Consider the following 9,286-nt stretch of genomic DNA (forward strand, 5'->3'; position numbering starts at 1 on the left):
CTGGGGCTAAAGGTGTGCACCACATGTGTTTGGCCTTTTTAGCTTGAAAGGTTAAAATGAGGGTACTCCACTACCATGTTCCATTTAAAATGGCTTAGGTAAAGTTTTCCTGCTCGTGGTAAGAGCACTTGCTGGGCAACCTTGAACACTGGAGTTTGATCTCAGCATCCACATAACAGTCTGGGTGTCCCAGATCATGCCTGTGTCCCCAGCGTTGGGATTGGAGACTGAAGGGACACTAGCCCAGTTGAGTTTACTGCTCTGGCAGGCCTTGCCCACCTGCCATTCCCTCTGCCTTGCTTTTAAACAAAACAACAACAAAAACAAAACCTTTAGATTACATTTCTAAAGCTAGCCCCCAAGGTCTATTCCTTTATGTGGCCACTTCTCCCGAGGCAGACTACCAAAATCCAGCTATCAGAAGCCTCCTTTGGTTCACCTAATTAATGTGCCCAATTAAATACCTTATCCTAATATGGGGTTTCTCCTTGTGCCTTTATAAACTCATTTTCCTAGTGCCACATCTACCCTCTATCCAGAGGCAGTACCTTGTCCCTCTGCCCTCTTTCCCTTGTGCCCTTCCCTGTATTCCTTGTCCCCATCCCCAATCTCCTTTACCACGGCCTCAAAGTTCATTCTAACACTGACCTTCCCTTCTCTTAAAAATTACACCTGCAAGGTCATTTGCTGTTTTCTGCCTGAGTCAGAAAATAAGTAACTTAGTGTGTCTGTGCCACAGGGTACCTGGGAAGTCAGATCCCCCTACCCGAGTGCTGGGGCTAAAGGTGTGCACCACATGTGTTTGGCCTTTTTAGCTTGAAAGGTTAAAATGAGGGTACTCCACTACCATGTTCCATTTAAAATGGCTTAGGTAAAGTTTTCCTGCTCGTGGTAAGAGCACTTGCTGGGCAACCTTGAACACTGGAGTTTGATCTCAGCATCCACATAACAGTCTGGGTGTCCCAGATCATGCCTGTGTCCCCAGCGTTGGGATTGGAGACTGAAGGGACACTTAATAAAGGATCTCTCACCTGTTGGTGGTGATGCGCACCCTTAATCCCAGCACTTGGGAGGCACATGCAGTTGGATCTATGTGAATTCTGGTCTACAGAGTGAGTTCCAGGATAGGCTCCAAAGCTACACAGAGAAACCCTGTCTCCAAAAACAAAAAGATGCAACAGTGCATGCCCGTAATTTCTGAACTAGACCAGCTTGGTCTGAAAAGCGAGTTTCAGACTGGGCAGTGGTGGCTAACACCTTTAATCCAGCACTCGGGCCGGGCGGTGGTGGCGCACAGCACTCGAGAGGCAGAGGCAGGCAGATCTCTGTGAGTTCGAGACCTGCCTGGTCTACAAGAGCTAGCTCCAGGACAGGCTCTAAAGCTGCAGAGAAACCCTGTCTCGAAAAACCAAAAAAAAAAAAAAAAATCCAGCACTCAGGAGGCATAGGCAGATGAATCTCTGAGTTTGAGGTCGGCCTGGTCTACAAGTGAGTTTAAGGACAGCCAGGGCTGTTACACAGAGAAACCCTGTCTCAGGAAAAAGAAAAGTGGTGCCTTCCTTTAATCCCCGCAGAGGCAGGAAAAACAAAAGTGACAATAGGCACCAGAGAGCCTGATCAGCAGTGAAGAACACTTAATCTGCAGAAGACCTGGGTTCTCCCAACACTCACAAAATTGCTCACAATCTTCTGTAACTACGAATTCCAGGGGACCCACTGCCTCTTCTGACCTCCAGACTCCTGCATGCATATGGTGCACATATATGCGCTCAGGCACACACTCATACACAAAGCATTTTTTTTTAATTAAAAAAGTGGGCCAGGCATAGTGGTACACACCTTTAGTCCTATCACTGGGGAGGCACGGGCAGGTAGATCTCTGAGTGCCAGGTCTACATAGTGAGTTCCAAGACAGCCTTGTCTCAACCGAAAATAAGCTGGGTGGTGGTGGCCCATGCCCTTTATCCCAGCACTCGAGGTAGACAGCAACCCTGTGGGTTCAAGGCCAGACTGGGCTACAAATAGAGTTCCAGGATAGCAGGGGCAGGAAACCCTGTCTGGGGATGGGGGAGAGGCAGGGAACACACCTAAAATAAATAATACTATTGTGGTGTGGCCATGGCATGCTTTAATCACAGCACTTGGGAGGCAGGGGCAGGCAGATCTCTGAGTTCAAGGCATCCTGACCTACAGAGTGAGTTCCTCTACACCCAGGGCTACACAGAGAAACCCTCTCCCCAAAATCAATATAGCTAAAACAATTTTCTTCTTAGGATGTAGTTTTGTCTTAGAAACAAGGTCTCACTATGTAGACCATGATGGCCTTGAACTCGTAAACTCAAAGACCTACCTACCACCGCCTCCAAGTACTAGTCTAGGGTTAAAGGCATGTGCCACCTGCTCTGCTTTCTTGGGTTTTATACCAATTCTTATATTGTTCACATCTTGCTGATTTCTTGAAACTGATAAGCCAAGGACGGATCCACAAGGTGTTTCAGTTCCAGCAAGCATTAGCTTTCTGACTGTTGAGGTGGGATTCTGCATGTTAGTTCTTATACAGAAAGAATCGCCTGTATTGTAGTGATACTGGTCTTTGGTGCTCCTTTGGTAAGACATAATTAGAACACAGTGAAACAGGTTGGAATTTAATCTGTTATTTGGAATGTGGAGTGTTATTTTTCCCTGTAAGCAGTGACATGTGACTATGAAGTCATTTTAGGATTTAGTATACTCCTGGTTCTTTTACAAAACTTAAAGTCCAAGAATTCTCATGTATTTTGTTCTTTATAATTCATGTTTTGAAGATATATTTTGCCACTAACTTCTCCATATGTTGTAAAACTTGTGACTATGAAGGGAAGGATTTCCTCAACATTTCCCTGGGTCGGATGTGTAAGTTTCCTCTGAGAGAGAAACATCCCATCCAGCAGGAAAGCTCTTTAAACTGGAAGGTAAATAAAATAAGCCCAGGAAGTCCCTGAAACTGACCAGATTCACTAGACCCCTTCCCTGTCAATATAGGCAGAGACAAACTGGAAAGACCCCTGCAAAAATCAGAAACAAGCTGAGCATCTAGAGGAGATTTAGATCCACCCAACCACCTGGAAAGTGTACTCTGGACTTGTTGATCTGCCTGTGGTCTGTGCAGTGGGCCCGGGTTCCTAGGTTTGTGAGCTGTCACTCATGCTGCGGTAGGCTTTGGTGATGCAGCTGTCTTTGAGTCATTCCTGCTCCTGTAATCCTTCAGCCATACTCCCGTAATTTACTCCAATAAAACTCACTGACTGGTTCATCAAGTTGGACTTTGGTGGCTTCCATACTTTGGGCTGTTGGGAATTCTCTGTCTGGAGTGAGCAGATGTGTGTTAGGTCTCCCTGGAGGAAAACGGTCACACAACATCCACCCACTTTTCTATATACTTGATTTTTTTTGTTCGTTCCTCACTTTTATTTATTTTTTAGACAGGTTCTCACTATATAGCCCTAGCTGGTCTTGAACTCACTCTGTAAACCAGGTGGCCTCAAACTCACAAAGATCTGCCTACTTCTGCTTCCTGAGTGCTGAAATTAAAGTCCTGCAACCCCCACACCTGGCTATATTTTTTGACTTATTATGTTTGTGTGTATGAGTGTGTGCCTAAGTGCAGGTATGTGCACCATTTGAATGCAGGAGCCTGTTCGGGGTCAGAAGAGACATTGGATGGATCCCCTGGAGCTGCAGTTACAGATTTTTTTTTTTTTTTTGGTTTTTCGAGACAGGGTTTCCCTGTAGTTTCTAGAGCCTGTCCTGGAACTAGCTCTTGTAGACCAGGCTGGTCTCGAACTCAAGACAGCTTCCTGCCTCTGCCTCCTGAGTGCTGGGATTAAAGGCATGCGCCACCACCGCCCGGCTTGCAGTTACAGATTTTGAGCAACCATGTGAGTGTAAGGAGAACCAAGAAAAAGCGTCCTTAAGTGCTAAGCCATCTTTCCAGTCCCTGTTTTCATTTACAATTCTTTCTGAGAACCTGGGTGTCGCTCCCAGCTCCCCACAAGGTGGCTAAAAACCACCTGTAATTTCAGTTTCAGGGTATCGATGCCCTCTTCTGATCTCCTTGGGCACCGGGAATACATGCATTACATAGACATACACGTAGGCAAAACCACTCGTACACATCAAATATAAAAAATGAGTACATAAATCCCAGCACTAGAAAAGGTGGTGCACTAGGGTCCAAGGTTGTCAACAGCTACAGTGTGAGCCTGGAGTACGTGAGACCCTGTCTCAAAAGAGAAACCTCTCTTTGGTAAAGAAGGCTGAATCTGTCCATGTAAAGTGCTACAAGATGGGAAGGTAAATAGCTGTTGTTTTAATGACCTTTGACCCCTGACTCTCCGCCTCTACCTCCCAGGCACTGGGATGACCAGTGCCTGCCCTTTGCCCTGCAGCTTTCATATTTTGCTGATGCCTGACTTAGGAGGAAGTCGTCTGGAGGCGTGGGCAGTATCTATCTTGAAAGCATTGGTCTCTGTTTTTGGTGAAGACACAGCTAAGAAAAGGACGGACAGATGGATACTAAATGTGGCTCTAGAAGTGATGCCTGTGATGCATTTGATGACGGGTTAAGTTACAAGTGACATGTTTAGGGGGATACCCTCAAGGGTTGGGATTAAGACGTGTAAACAGGAGTGGTTTTGAAAACAAAACACACAAACAACTATCTAGAGTACTATAAAAGCTCATTTGTTCTCAGACCTAAAAATCTAAGGATATAGAAGAGACAGGAAATCAATCTATGATGAGGAATGGCCCAGGTTGTTATTAATGCAACATCAAATGATTCAAATGAACAGCTGGGCAACAGTGAATTGAAGCTGGTAGGAGGGGGCCCAGATTCTTGCCCGAGCCCTGTCCTTCAATGGCTTTTCCCCTCCTAGTGCCTTTGGCACAGTCTCTGGGTTCCTTAGGTTTCTATTCCTGCCGGGCGGTGGTGGTGCACGCCTTTAATCCCAGGACTGGGGAGGCAGAGGCAGGTGAATCTTTGTGAGCTTGAGGCCACACTGGTCTACTGAGCGAGTTCCAGGACTGACTCCATAGCTACTGTCTCAACCAAAAAAACCAAACCAAAACAAAAAAACCTATTCCTCCTTTCTCCCCGTGTGTGTGTGTTTCTTTCTTTTTTTTTTTTTTTTTTGGTTTTTCGAGACAGGGTTTCTCTGTGGCTTTGGAGCTCTTGTAGACCAGGCTGGTCTCGAACTCACAGAGATCCGCCTGCTTCTGCCTCCCGAGTGCTGGGATTAAAGGCGTGTGCCACCACCGCCCGGCTGTGTGTGTGTTTCAAGACAAGGTTTCTCTGAGTAACAGCCCTGGCTGTCCTGAATTCTCTTTGTAGATCAGGCTGGCCTGGAACTCAAAGGGATCCAGTTGCCTCTGTTTCCCAAGCGCTGGAATTAAAGTCCACTTCTCTCTCTCTCTCTCTCTCTCTCTCTCTCCTCCCTCCCTCCCTCCCTCCCTCCCTCCCTCTCTCTCTCTCTCTCTCTCCCCCTCCCTCCCTCCCTCTCTCTCTCTCTCTCTCTCTCTCTCTCTCTCCCTCTCTCCCTCCCCTCTCTCTCTCTCTCTCTCTCTCTCTCTCTCTCTCTCCTCTCTCTCCCTCTCTCTCCCTCTCTCCTTTTCTTTTTTGAGAAAGTGTCTCACCATGTAGCTCTGTCTGGTCCAGAACTTACAATGTAGATCAGGCTAGCATTGGTAGCATGGATTCATAGATCTTGAGTTGTTGGGGGTATTAAAAATTTGTGCTTGGGGCTGGAGAGATGGCTCAGCGGTTAAGAGCATTGACTGCTCTTCCAAAGGTCCTGAGTTCAATTCCCAGCAACCATACGGTAGCTCACAACCATCTGTAATGAGATCTGATGCCCTCTTCTGGCATTCAGGCAAAACACACAAACAGAATAGACAGAATATTGTATACATAATAAATAAATAAATAAAGTTTAAAAAATTGTTCTTGAAGCGATGCGGTGGTGGCGTGTGCCTTTAATCCCAGCACTCGGGAGGCTGAGACAGGTGGATCTCTGTGAGTTCAAGCCCAGCCTGGTCTACAGAGTGAGTTCCAGGACAGGCTCCAAAGCTACACAGAGAAACCCCGTGTTGGAAAAAAAAAAAGAAACAACAAAACAAAAAAAAAAAACAAGCAACTTGTACTTGGGGGTTAAAAGCACTTGTTAATTGTGCAGAGGATCTTCATTTGGATTCTAGCCCCACATAGCAGCTCCCAACCATCTGCAGTTTCCATTCCAGGGGGGCCTAACATCCTTCTCTGGCCTCTCCTGGTACTGCACACATGTGGTGCACAGACAAAACACCTATACACATAAAATAAAAGATGTTTGAATGCTGGAGAGATGGCTCAGAGGTTAAGAGCACTGGCTTCTCTTCCAGAGGTCCTGAGTTCAATTCCCAGCAACCACATGGTGGCTCACAACCATCTATGAGAGCTGGTGCCCTCTTCTGGCGGGCAGGCATACATGCAGACAGAACACTGTAAACATAATAAATAATTAAAAAACCAAACAAAAAAGAAAGAAAATATGCTTGATAGCTTGTGCCACCACACCCTGCCTATGAGCCATTTTAAGAGCCAAGTTTTTATGGCACAGGAGAGGCAGAGGCAGGAGGATCTCTGGGTTCAAGGCCAGCCTGATTCACAAAGTGAGTTCCAGAACAGCCTAAGCTACAATAGTAAGTCATATAGTGAGACCCTGTATTAAAATACACACACCCCCCAAAATAAAGAAAAGACAAGAGAGAATTTAATTTGTTTTGTTTTGTTTTCAGGACAGGGTTTTTCTGTTTCCCTGGCTGTCTTGAAACTCTGTAGACCAGGCTGGCCTTGAACTCACAGAGATCCGCCTGCCTCTGCCTTCCGAGTGCTGGGATTAAAGGTGTGCACCACCACCGCCCGGCTGACAATTTAATTTTTAAATCATTCCATTATGTATTCCATCATTTCTCACCTGATAATGAAAGCGTGAAGAGGAAAATGAGCAGTTGCTAAGATCTTCATAACTTTCTCTTAATACAGCCACGGTTTAGTTTTCCCTAGAGCTGCCCAAACTGCCTTCCCCCTTAAGCAGTCAGTCTGTCGTTTGTAAACTCAAACTTACTCAGGTGGTCTCTCCTCTCACAGTGGAACACAGGGCCTGAGGCATGGGCTTTCCCAGGTTCTGGGTACACCACATATTTCTTTCTCTTTTCAAAGCAGGGTTTCTCTGTGTGACAGCCCTGGCTGTCCTGGAACTCACTTTGTAGACCAGGCTGGCCTCAAGTTCACGGAGATCTGCCTTATTCTGCTTCCCGAGTGCTGGGATTAAAGACATGCCCCTATTATCTGTTTTTTTAAGACAGGGCCTCTCTGGTTGTCCTGGAACTCACTTTGTAGACCAGGTTGACCTCAAATTCACAGAAATTCGCCTGCCTCTGCCTCCTGAGTATTTAGTTTACATTTATTTATTTTATTGTGCATATATGAGCATGTGTACATTTATGTGTGAACACATGTGCAGGTGGAAGGTCAGAGAACAGTCTCGAAGTTGGTTCTCTCCACCACATGGTGCCTGGGGATTGAACTTGAGACCTCAAGTGTGGTAGCAAGGCCGGCTCGCCTGGGCCTGAACGATACAAACGCCGGAAGCAGATGGCAACTACTCTTCGCTAACTCAAAGGACGTCAAGTAGACAGGGTGGCGAACACCTATAATCCCAGCACGCAGGCTGGAGTGCCAGGGTCGGGATATTCCAGGCTCAACTACCGCAGTTAAAATACAGACCTGGGTGATTGAGCTTCTAGAGAAAGAATTCTGGTTTACCTGAGAGCCTGGTGGGATGGGTAAGCAAGGCTGCTGAAGACACCAATTTCCAAGCGCCTGAAGAGGGCCGCGGGGAGAGGAATGTGGTTGAGTTTTATGGAAATACCAACGCTGCGGTGGATGGGAGACATCTACTTTTAGGAGTTAGGTTTGACACCAGAAAGGGCCAACTATCAGCTGCCTACGCGCCTTTACCTAAGGCTTTGCCTATTTTGATCTTTAAACAGTCCTCCAAGTCCTCCAAGTGTGCCTGCATTTGTTGCAGGGATAAATTTACCCAGACAGGTGGAAGAATCAGGACTTAAGCGTTGGAAACAGCTGCTGAGTCAACAGCAGCTCTGACCGTTTGGGGGATGAGGCCATCCCTTCACCAGGCATCAGCCAGCTTTGGAACCCGTTGGAGCTTCAAGAGTACTATTGAAGGTTTTTGTTTGCTCATTTGTTTTATAAAGAAATTCTAGTCTTTTCCAGGAGTGTTGGTACACGCCTGCCTTTAAACCCAGCGCTCTGGAGGCAGAGGCAGGCGGATCCCTGTGAGTTCAAGGCCATACTGGTCTCCAGAGTGAGTTCCAGGCAGTCAGGGCTATGCAGACAACATTTAAAACCAAACAAAACTTTCTGTTGCCAACTCTGAGACTGTTCTGCTATGTGTCCCAATGTGATTCAGAGGTGTCTGAAGAAAAAGTTAGTTCTTAGCAGTAATTTTCATCCTTAAGAAGAATGTCCTAAACTAGGTGGTGGTGGTGCACACCTTTAATCCCAGTACTCGGGAGGTAGAATCAGGCAGATTTCTGTGAGTTCGAGACCTGGTCTATAGAATGAGTTCCAGGATAGCCAGGGCCACACAGAGAAACCCTGTCTCGAAAAACTAAAAATAAATAATTAAAAGAAGAATGTCCTAGTGAAAGATCCCATCTCTCTCCAGAGGAGGGGACAGCTGGCAGTTTATTCAGGGCAAGAGGAATGCGATGCTATTTCCTAAAGGTTGTTCAGGTTAAGGAGCATATTTAAAAATCTCGTTAGCTATCTACCCTGCATAGTACTGCTGTCCTATGTTGCTGAGGGCAGGGAGCAATGTTGGTGTAACCAGAAACTGGGAAGGTAAGAAGAGTCACGGCCGTGGGATGTGGTCTGACAATGTAGAAATGACTACATAGCCTAAGTCAGCAGAAGGCAATTTCAAGATTTTTATTTTCTGTCATGGTGTAAATTTTTATAATAAAACTTAATATATTTTTCTTTTTCTTTTCTTTTTTCTCTTTTTCTGTTTTTCAAGACAGGGTTTCTCTATAGCTTTGGGGCCTGTCCTGGAGCTCACTCTGTCTACCAGGCTGGCCTCGAACTCAGAGATCTGCCTGCCTCTGCCTCCCGAGTGCTGGGATTAAAGGTGTGCGCCACCGCCGCCTGGCTACTGCCTGAATTCTTTTTTTTTTTTTTGTGTTT

The sequence above is a fragment of the Arvicola amphibius genome, chromosome 4 (genome assembly GCF_903992535.2).
Source record: "Arvicola amphibius chromosome 4, mArvAmp1.2, whole genome shotgun sequence".
NCBI classification, from domain to species: Eukaryota; Metazoa; Chordata; class Mammalia; order Rodentia; family Cricetidae; genus Arvicola; species Arvicola amphibius.